General features: G+C 45.1%; 1 pseudogene; it reads left to right on the top strand.

The window, feature by feature from the left end:
• Window positions 1–11,173: 11,173 nt before the first annotated feature.
• On the top strand, window positions 11,174–11,609 carry LOC147446284 (small ribosomal subunit protein uS11y pseudogene; annotated as a pseudogene).
• The last annotated feature ends 214 nt before the right edge of the window (window positions 11,610–11,823 follow it).

Raw genomic sequence — 11,823 nt, 5'->3', positions numbered from 1 at the left:
TGTAGCAAACCCCCTAAAAGCTTGAACATACGGATTTACTCAATGCATCATGGATTGAAAGCTTTCCAAAACATCTGGTTTGAGTTTAGAAACATGACTCATCCTGTTTTGCAACTCATTCTCAGTGTCAAAAAAATACAACTGAGCAAAGCGAGGGATTTGACCTGATCGCTCTTCTGGCATCAATGGACCAATGTTATGATAAATAAATCCATGCACCTTGAAGGTATAGATTCCTTTTCTCTGGCAGAGAGATTCATCTATATGAGCTCCCAAAGAAGCAAATGCCAACACACTATTGTATGCTCTGATATGTTTCAAGAATTTTCTACTTCTAGTATTACCCCCGTGCATCAATTCCCTTTATTCTAAAGGAGGTTCACTTAATGGCGGCAAAGAAACATTTCCTGAGTTGCAACAACTCTTCCCCACAAATGTGCGAATGGTCTTTGCTTCCGTTTTCCAAGCTAAAGCACCACAAAAGGAACATGCAAAATCCAAGTTGCCTATGTTGTGAAGAATACACTTTTCATGAGAAATAGATAACATAGAAATATGCATCAAGGAAGTGGTCTCAGAATATAAGTAAGTGATAGATAGGCAAAGTGTCTCAACTTTGGAGTAATCTCCCTCTCTGGAGACAATTACAGGCTCCTCAAGAACATCTCCATTATTGGCTTCCAAATTGTCTTCCACTTCAATCCCTACATAACTTTGCGAGAGAATTGACTCGTTATCTACATCCAATGCAATCCTTCCCTCAGGAAATTCATTGCATCGATTCACGTTTATCAAATGCTGGAAATCTTCCCAGCGAGGCACATCAATCTCACCCAGAGAACGTCGAACTCTATCTCGCGCTGCTGCACGTCGCGTAGCTCGAGAGGCTTGACATATCCTACTACGTCTTGCATGTCCAGGAGACAACACCTTTGGACCAATAGCCATCTGTCCGAAAAAGAACTCTTATAAGTAATCACAGGTATATACAGGTTAGTATCTAGAGAATTAAGAAGAGAGTATGGAGAAGAAAGGATTTCCCAACTATGTCTATCTTTCTTTGAGAGAGTCAGTGAGAGGAGGCTTGCCAACCCACATGGTAAATGTCTATATACTTCTATATATGTCTCTCTATATCTCATCTAACTACTACTAAGGATATAGTTGTGGGAGCGAGTCCATCCGATTAGCCCACCGATGATTGTCGGTTAAGTTTCAGCCGGCAGTTTTCCGCATTGGTTACAACGCGCCAGTCTGCACGTCAACCGGATTCTCGCCCGCTCGAGGTCCCCTGACCCTTGAGGAGTCGCCACGTTAACCCATTATTGACCATTGGAAACCTTTGCTCAATCAAGACGGATTCAAAGGTGCATCCAAATCAGCCCCAAAGTGCTTCATTATGAAGAGTTACCATGGTGACAGGTCCCCATTTTAGTTGGTAGAGTTGCATTGAGGCTTGGGTTGTTGTGTACATTCCGTTTACGCAATCAAAAGCAAATACCACATCGGCAATGGTGTGCATGTGATTACATTAATAGAGACACTCTCGCTTTGCATCTACCAAAAATAGCCCAGAGCTTCTTGACCCTACCCAAATTGGGCATAAATGGCAATCAATGCATTCAAAGAGACGGCATCCTATATAGGAAGCTCTCTCCCACTTTTTGTGCTTTATGAAGTGCTTCACATTTGTCATACCTAGAAAGAAGTCAGACATTGCACACACCTAGAATACTTTGTGTGTGTGTGTGTATGTGTGTGTGTGTGTGAGAGAGAGAGAGAGAGAGAGGGAGAGAGGGAGAGAGAGATTCACTGCTACATAACTTGAGAGAGAGAGAGAGAGAGAGAGAGAGAGAGAGAGAGAGAGAGAGAGAGAGAGGGAGAGGAGAGATTCACTGCAACATAACTTGAGAGAGAGAGAGAGAGAGAGAGAGAGAGAGAGAGAGAGAGAGAGAGAGAGAGAGAGTTTCACTGCAACATAGCTTGAGAGAAAGAGAGAAACAGAGAGAGAGAGGGCGAGGGGGGGCGGGGAATGGGAGGTGTGACCCAAAAGACACAGTGGCAACAAAAATACTACAATTATGGAGATCCTCTGAGAATGTAGTATCCAAAGAAGACAACCAAGAGTCGTGAGCAAATTGGTATCCACTACATACATAAGCCTCCCCCAAAATGTAGTAAATATCCCCAAAGCCACCAAAATATAGATCCGCTAAGTCTATAATGAGAAAGAAGTGAGTAATACTATCGATTACATAATTCACTTCTTGCAAGGGTTGGCCTGCTTTGAACTGGATGGAACATCTCCAACGGAATTAATCCCCTTCTTGGGCCAATGGGTCGTTACCAATGCATGGAGCTTGTTTGAGATAGATCTAACTTCGGAGACACCTGTTGTATGTTGTACTGCTACGACGGTCAATTTGTTGCTAGTACTTCGTAATTCAGGCACAATGCTTTTGAAATCAATGTTATCCTTGTCAAGAACGGACCTCTCCAAGAGACTCATGATTTTTGCCTGGTTGCTTTCTATGCGAGAAAGTTGTCCTTGCATTGAGCTCTGTTGCTGCAAAATACCATCAATCTGTAGCTGCATCCGCTCCTCTAGACGATGAAGATAAACCCCTTGCTCATATTGTGAATGGCTCAACCAGTGAATGCTCTCTCTATAGGAAACCTGTGATGCCTCCGCTCTGTCACATGAGGCTTGAATTTTAGAGCATACTGTGTGGATGATACCTAGTCCATCTACAATTTGCTTCTTTGCAGGTCCATCGCCACCTCGGGCAACGCGCTTGGCATTTCGTAAATTGTTGCTTGCATCTCTCTCTGGGGTAGAAAATATCACCTCCGAAGAATCTCCTCCAGAGGTAAGCACGTGCTCCATCTCTGTAAGAAAGAATAAGGTATATATTTAGCACCGTGTTATACATGCTTTTCTCTCTATCTATTTCTATCTCTATTTTTCCCCTATATCCACCTGTCTATACCTCCCTCTCTATGGCGCAAGGTGGCCATAGAGAGAGCAATAGCCAAAGCCTGTGTAGGATGTCGTCTCTTGGAGTGCACTGATTGTGGGATATGCCTAACTTGGTTAGGGCCAAGAGAGCGGCTGCCCCATCCCTCTCTCTCTCTCTGTCTCTTTCTTCTCTCTCTCTCTCTCTCTCTCTCTCTCTCTCTCTCATGTGTAGGCATATCCCACAATGAGTGCACTCCAAGTCTCGATCTCACAGACTCAATCTCACGTGGAGAGGACAGGTATCAAATGAAACAGCTTAAAATGTTATATTAAACGTCTTCAAAGGGCCAAGGTCTATGAGACCTATTTTTTGTAACTGTTGGTACACTTTGGAAAACCAAGCATCAAATGGAGGGGATTCCAACCTAAACTTTTAGCGTTTCAAAAAGTGTAGCTCACACCACCAAGAGGTCTTTCAGGGTGATATCCGTTGCCATATCGCTGCTGCAATAGCCGGGAGGACGAAGCAAGGTTGCAATGGCGAGCCTGCGTGAGAGTCGATGGTCAACACCGCGCCATGCTGAGAGCTATGAGGGGCGGGGAAGCCCGCGTGCACTACTGTAGACGCCGGCTCAGATGGCGATGAGCCCACAAAAATGAGGATGGCGATGAGAAGCGATGACAGCCCGCGTGCACTGCTACAATAGCCCGGAGGAGGATGGCGTGCGCTGCTGTAGTAGCCGGGAGGATGAAGGAAGGCGCAATGGCGAGCCTGCGTGAGAGTCGATGGTCAACACCGTGCCATGATGAGAGCTGTGAGGGGCGGGTGCAGGGGAGCCCGCGTGCGCTACTGCAGTAGCCGGCTCAGATGGCGATGAGCCCACAAAAATGATGATGGCGATGAGAAGCGATGACAACCCGCGTGCGCTGCTACAGTAGCCTGGAGGAGGATGGCGTGCGCTGTTGCAGTAGCCGAGAGGATGAAGGAAGGTTGCAATGGCGAGCTTGCGTGAGAGTCGATGGTCAACACCACGCCATGCTGAGAGCTGTGAGGGGCGGGTGCGGGGGCATGAGGTTCTGTGGTCACCGCTGCATGCCGAATACCCTCGGGCATCTGAAGCGACACCCTCGCTTCGCATAAGCCGAAAACAACCCAAGCTTCTTTGCATATGTGGGTTGAGCTTGCAACTTTAAAACCTGTCTTCTTCTTCTCCTACTTCTCTCTATAGTTCTACAACATTTGTGACGTAGCACTCATACATGTACCCATCATTGTCAATGGAGAGTAGCACCCAACATCGAGATGGAGTTCTGTCTAATGTTTTGAAGAGAAGTAGGAGGAAAACCTCTTTGGGTTACTGAAGGGGCATTCAGTCGGTGACTACCGCAACAGAGAATATACGTATGTCTGCATGCGATAAAGGAGGATAGTGGCAACACTAATACATGTGGCAAGGCATTCGAGATCACGGTGTGGGCCGTGATGGGGGACTTCGTGGACATCCACAAATATTGGCTGCAATCAGTGGTTCAAAGCTCCCATCCAGTGGATGGACAACTCCAAAAATTAGGCTGTGTGGAAAAGGCCACCATGACCTGCACAACAACACCCTACCCCTTCATATTCGAGAAGCTTCTAGAAATGGACCAGCTCCATCATCGCTACTCCTACACCATCCTTAATACCACCCTCCCACGCTTCTCTTATGGACGACTAAGCACCTTGACGCTCTTTCCCATCCCCAACCCTTGCGATCCTCAAGATGGACCCAACACCCTCCTCCATTGAAGCTTCACCTATAACCCCACTTCATCCATCTCCCCAGAGAATGCTCTCTCTACCATCTTCTCCTTGTGTATCTAGCTTAGAACTCATCTCTCCTTGATTGTTGACGATTGTGAGTAGCCAAGGATGTTGAAGAGGGGAAAGAGGAAAATCTCTTTAGGGTTCTTTGGTGGTCATTTAGCCGGCGGCTACCACAATAGAGAATATACGTACGCCTACGGGCTATAGAGGAGGGTAGTGGCAACGCTAATACATATGGCAAGGCATTCGAGTGGTAGCTCAAAGCTTCCTGACCCTGCTATTGGACATCAATGCACCCTTGCGAGGGGCGATCGCATCAAAAAACAACACACACCTACTTCTCTCTCTCTCTCTCTCTCTCTCTCTCTCTCTCTCTCTCTCTCTCCCCTTGACATCTCGGACAGGAAGCTCCTCAAGCACTTTTTGTGCTAGTTCCCAAAATACCCCTTAAATTTCAAAAACCCCGAAAGTACCCTTGTATCTATTTTCTAGATCCGTTTTTTAGTGCTTAGCAATTCATCTCCAAAGCCTACATAACCAACACAAATTCTAGTTTTAGCATATTGTATCTTCTATACAAATATTTTTTTGCATCTCTGGAATCACGTAAAATAATGAAGCAATTCATCTCGAAAGCCTACATAACCAACACAAATTCTAGTTTTAGCATATTGTATCTATACAAATATTTTTTTAGTGCTTAGCAATTCATCTCCAAAGCCTACATAGCATCTATTGAGATTCCAAATATACATGCTAAATGGAGACAAATAGGTGCATGTAAAATAGTAGTATGTGGATTAAATGACAGAAGAGCGAGCATGTGTGTTAAATGGGTGGTATAAAACATTTTTTCCTTTTTTAAGTGAAATCTGCTACGATTCCTTCTCACTTTTATAAAACGATGTGGCCTCTCTCTCTCTCTCTGCGCAAGAACAAACCCAAGTCTCTATTAATTATTGAAATCACTAAAGTAAAAAATCATTGAACTTTGGAATAAAACAAATCCCAGGCGCAGTTCGCAGAGGGGGGGGGGGGGGGGGGGGGGGGGGGGGGGGGGGGGGGCGGGGGGGGGGGGGGCGTTTCATGCAAGGTGACCACGACGGCAGCTCCTGCCCAAGGCGGCGCAAGGCGCTGTGGAATGAGAGAGAGAGAGAGAGAGAGAGAGAGAGAGAGAGAGAGAGAGAGAGAGAGAGAGAGAGAGAGAGAGAGTGCTACTACCTATAGGCCGCCGGTGGTGCAGGCCGGGGAGCAGTAGTAGCTGCAGTAGCTCCTGCGATTGGTGACCACGGCGGCAGACCCTCAGGCGGAGCAAGGTGACCACGGCCACGGCAGCAGGCCCTCTCAGGAGCAAGGTGACCACGGCGGCAGCAGCCCCTCTCTCTCTCTCTGCAGTAGGAGCTCGCACAGACTGGGAGGTCGTGGCTCTTGGTCGTTGTGGCCGAACTGGATGAAGATGTAGTCGCCGAGGGAGAGGTATCTGGACTTGGCCTGCTGCCAAAGCTGCTCGTCGAAGTAGGACTTGGAGCTACGGCACGACACAGCCAGATCTCGCACGGCCACGATGTTGTTGGTAGGGGCGCTATGGTTAAGGAAGTGGTCTCTCTCTCTCTCTGCCAGAGCCTTGAGCCTCTCTCTCTCTCTCTCTCTCTCTCTCTCTCTCTCTCTCTCTCTCAGCAAACACTAATGCATGGAAACACAGAGAGCCGGGCTGATGGTGACTCAGAGAGCCGATGTAGCCCTCTCTCTCTGGAGCAGCGGCAGACCACTCTCTATGAGGACCTCTCTCTCTCTCTCTCTTGACGTGAGGAAAGCAGTAGCAGGACCTCCACTCTCTCTCTCTCTCTCTCTCTCTCTCTCTCTCTCTCTCTCTCTCTCCCGCCCGCATTGAACACCTTGCATCGCCGGGCGCGCCAACTTGAGTAGGCGGCTGGCGATGATGGGTTTTTTTGAAGCCTTTTTTTGAAAATGCCCGCCTGAACACCTCGAGTCTCCTAGAGTCGCCACGTGGCAGGAGGGGGGGGGGGGGGGGCGACGGAATCCCCTCCCCTTTTATCTATTAGTATAGAAAGATACTAAAAACTTTAGAGCTTCCAATGCATGACACGTGGAGTCTCTCTCTTGCCTCAAAAATTTTAAGCTGAACTATATATAGTATATATTTGTTTTGAATAATTAATATTGTAACCTTGAGCTTCCTCGTGCTACCCCTACATGGCATATCTTGCAACCATGCACTAGAAAAGATCACAACCATGCACTAGAAAAGATCACATCCCAATATTCTATGCATAATTTAAAAAGGATTAAAGCTACATAAAATTTTATCTTTATTGTAAAGCTAGAGGCCTCTCGAAGTGAGTGGGTTTTTCTATCCGCCTCTACCCATATTGCTCACATGCATCAATCACGTGGAATATGCACTTCTTGTAAGACCATGGAAAACGAAATAACCATCAAAATATGAGTAATTATTAGTTGGCGTCCAATTTTTTTGCATCATTTCGATCCAGAAAGAAATAACATCAATAGCATCACGATTGTGAGAGTGTGTAGGTAAAAAAAGTTTATAGGTCATATCTCCAACTCGCTTGAGTATTTTGAATGGGCCACAATATTGAGAAGATAACTTAGGTGTAGGAACAATTTGTAGACTTTCTAAATGCTTTGAAACATGTAAGAATACCTCTTCACCTTCCCCTTCCGTGAAAGTGACTTGCTAAAGTTTCTCATTAACATAATTTTTGTTGCTTTCTAAAAGAAACCTTATTGTTGTGTTGGGTTAGGGAGACTTTCATTGTTTTTCAGTTCATGATGGAGACTTACTTTAAATGTTTATTTCACTTTCATTTCATATCCTGACATGTCTGGTTACTTCACATCTTGACATGTTTTGATTTTTCTTGCATTCTATTGTTTTAAAATGTTTTTTTTTTCTCCAAAACTCACAATCATGAGTGAATTATATTAATCAACCCAAAAAATTACAATGTTCATGCTCGTGTTGAGCCATGACATCATCCAGGGACCATAATTACATTGGCAGCGATCCCAACCAACTCGCCCCTTTATCCTTGATACAAAAGGTCCATCATCATGTTCTTCTGAGATCTTTTAATTACCGATAGCCAAGATTTTCCCCCATCCTAGGCATACCCTCTGCTGACATCAAGGCACAAGTAGTCCTAAACCAATCCTCCGAGTGTTGCTTGCACCCGAGCGTCCAAATTAGCACTTTGCTTTCTTGTATAATTTTTGCAAAGCTTGCCACCTCAAGGTCTCCTTCAAACACACGGCGGTTCCTTGTCTGCCATACATTATGCAAGAAGAAGTACCTTCATCGAGGCAATTTTGTCCTTTTCGATCAATGCTGCTTTTGGTGACTTGGGGCTCGACATTGTCGCATCCTCCAACGGTCTCATGGCCGAGCCGTCGCCTTCATCCATTGGCACGGCTAGCTCCATTTCGGGTATTTTACCCGCCGCTAGCATTTTTGAAAATTCGACTATATCAGATTCCATTCTCAGGTGCCTTTGATAACCTCCAGCCCCACGGAGCAACAAAGCTTTCAAAACTTAAGACTTCCAATCAAAGGCAAGAACAACGATTATTTTATGAGGCAAGTGACGATTATTAACTTATAGCAAGAACAACATTTATTTTAGAGGGCTGTTGACGATTATTAACTTGGGATGGGAGAATCGCGATTATTGTCTGAGTGCATGCATCACCTAGTGAACCAGACCAAGGCTATTCGGATCCGGCGTGCCAATGCAAGAACCAGGGACTGCCGTAGGTAGTCTTGGGACTGCAGTTAGTGACGCTGTGTACACGCAGAAACGATGCGAGCAAGACCCTCGGTACCAACCACACAGTTGGTTTTACCCGGCATTCGGCAATTTCAGTGAGGCCTATCTCTGGAGCTTTGTCTACTCCCGGATTGTGATGGCGAACCTTCTAAGCGCAGAGACTCGAACTCGAACTCGCCATTCGAAGGAGATTTACAGAGTTTTAAAATGTTAAAGTGAAGCTTCACCTTGCATAATTAAAAAAAAACTATAGATACTAATACTGCCATCACCTTCGGCCTCCTCCTCTCTCTCTCTCTCTCTCTCTCTCTCTCTCTCTCTCTCTCTCTCTTTGTGCATCACTATGTAGCTAGATCCGGAGAGCGCATAGACCAGATCAAGGAGGTGCAACTAGGTGTGGGGGTTGGGAAGGGCAAAATCCCTCCCCCTTTTATAAGAGTATAGACACACACACACACACACACACACGTATATATATATATATATATATATATATATATATATATATAGTGATGAGCTCTTTTTATTTCACATTTCATTCCATAGCCTCACATGGCTTGATTTTTCTTACATTTTATAACTTAATTCTAGTCAATATTCAAAAAGTCTCTTTTAGTAAGTGGTCGTTGACCGAGTTTCCTCTTCACAAAGAAGCGAACCGGAGCTACTAGCATAAATTTAAAATTTGTAGAAATTTTGAACTGTTTTCTTACATATGTTACTGGGTTTTCTTCCCTTTACCATGGTTTGCAATCGGCTAATATCGATTTTCAATCGGCTCAAGGCTAATCTGAGGCAATCTTTTCTTGAACAATGATTCCATTTGACCCCAACCTAATGATTTTATCACTTTCTTATTGTTTTAGAAAGCCATCATGATCGTTTCACTTGTTTTGGCATGCTAAAGGCTTGTACCCACTGGTGAAGATCGTACACTTCTAATTGATGGACATGTGTCCCTCTAAGGGGCCTGAAAAGTCTTGAGGAGAAAGAAATCGTGTCCTTTTAAATGTTATTTCCCAAGGATGCATTCACTTCTTTTGCATACTGAAAAAGGCTTTAGAGAGCAAAAAATTAAAGAATTAATTCATGTGTCTCTTTATTTTATTGTTTTTGGCTTTTTAAAAGAAGCCTTAGAGAGGGGTTGAGTTAAGCATACTTTCAATGTTTTCCATGATGATTGAGATTTGCTTAAATGTTATTGGGTTTCTAAAAGAAACCCTTAGTGTTGTGTTGGGTTAGGGAGACTCCTTTCATTTCACATCTTGACATGATGGAGACTTATCTTTCATTTCACATTTTGACATGTCTTTACTTTTCTTGAATTCTATTGTTTTAGAATGCTAAAGTGAAGCTTCACCTTGCATAAATTTTAGTAAATTTTACACACATACACACACACACATTTTTGGTCTGCTCAAAGGGCTAAGGCCATAATGATGTGTTTCCTTTTTGCTAAAGAAAAAGGAAAGGTTAAATTTTTAGAAATACACAATTTTTGATTGGTTAGAGGAGCCAGGAAATACTCATGACAAAGACAAGCTGAAAATATATTCAGATCTCTAATGAATCATTGAAAGGAGACTCATCCGTGGTTACAAAACCTTATTGCTAATGAAAAAGTGAGCAGCTTCTTCATCCACCACAGTGCAATACGCACAACAGCGGAGCCAGAGTGGGCACCATCCATTGCAAGTAGAGCATGCACGAGAGGCAGCATTTAGTGCTGCATATCAAGGGGATAGCAAACTCCTTGCCTTGAGCAACAACTACCTTGAGCAACATCCCGCTCGATGCAAGCGGGGTTCTCACCTCGAGTAGTGGACAATACAGTCAGCAATGCAATAGCCTCGAGCTGCGAATAGTCCAGGTGATCAGTGGCACGCTATCTAGCAGCCTCGATCAATGGGGAGACTTGAGAGGAGCCGATAACGGCATGGCTTGGGACTTTCATCACCACAACTAGTGGCCAATATTGCCATGCCGCCTGATGGGAGAATGGAGGAAACCAGCAGGATCAACTTCCTATTCCGTCAATGTGAGATGGGATTAGGTGTGATGGAGCTGCAATTTGGCCGTCGTGCTTTGCACTCACTTCATGCATGTCGATGTCATTGTGCTCATCAAAAGTGGGAGTCACGGATTTTTGCAGAGAGAGCTGTTGGTACTGGCCATGGTGGTTGTGGTAGCGACAGTTTGATCATTGATGTAGGAGCAGGAACCTTCTCTGTTGCCTCAAGATTGTATTTGGAGCCTGCCATGGAAGCTTTCGTAGAGGTGAGGTCGAAGCGCGAGGAGATCAGCTTGGAGAGCAAGCTGTACCTGCTCGCCGTCATGCAGTTTTGATGGAGACAGAAACTCCACCTCTGTTGGAGTGTTGCCGGTGTAGACGACACCAGGAATGTGATTAAATTAATCTTGATCAGACGCTGCTAGAGGATAGCTGGAGCTGCAGCTACGATGGGCTCGCTGCAACATCCTTGGCAGCGTTGTCGATGTGCTTATAGGAAGAGGAGGGGCTGATGATTACATGAGAGAGAGAGAGAGAGAGAGAGAGAGAGGGAGGATGCTGCTGTTTACGAGCTCGTTCATGTAACCATGTCTAGCAAGAGGAAGACCAATTAGGTGAAGAAAGAGAATGTTACTCTCAGTGGACCTGGTGCTTGTGACAATGAATACGTCTTTGAAGTGGCATATGTTTTTGCCTGATTGAATGACACCTTTGTGCATGTCACAGGTCTGTCTGGCAAGGAGACGCTTGCTTGAGTTACTGGTGGCATGAAGGTGAAAGCTGACAGAGATGAGTCTTCTTTGTACGCAGCCATGCTTGCTTCTCAGGATGTGGCGCATAAGTGCAAGGAGCTAGGGAGCACCGCTCTGCACATCAAGATGCAAGCAACAAGACGAAGACGCCTGGTCCTGGCACACAGTCTGCAGTGATACACTTGCTCGTTCTGGCATGCAGATTGGAAGAATTGAGGATGTCACACCTATCCCAAGAAGGAAAGGTGGTAGAAGAGGTCGCCGGCTGTAAGGGCAGTTGTAGACGCGTTTGGATTTTCTTCTAACTATCTTTACTAAAGGATGATTGTTTTTGTTCACCAAGCGAGCCTGAGGTAGAGGTCCTAGATTCAATGGAACTTGCTATGGTTGGATTATTGAAATAGGCAAGTTCGGAAATTTTTGTTGAAGAGTTATGTTGGTTTTGGTTACATACTGTCGGGGATGGAGCAAAGTGGAGGCCAAAC

Source organism: Adiantum capillus-veneris, chromosome 12 (assembly GCF_014529385.1).
Source record: "Adiantum capillus-veneris isolate H3 chromosome 12, ASM1452938v2, whole genome shotgun sequence".
Taxonomy (NCBI): domain Eukaryota; kingdom Viridiplantae; phylum Streptophyta; class Polypodiopsida; order Polypodiales; family Pteridaceae; genus Adiantum; species Adiantum capillus-veneris.
The sequence above is the reverse complement of the archived record's forward strand: the minus strand, read 5'-3'. Positions and strand labels throughout refer to the sequence as shown.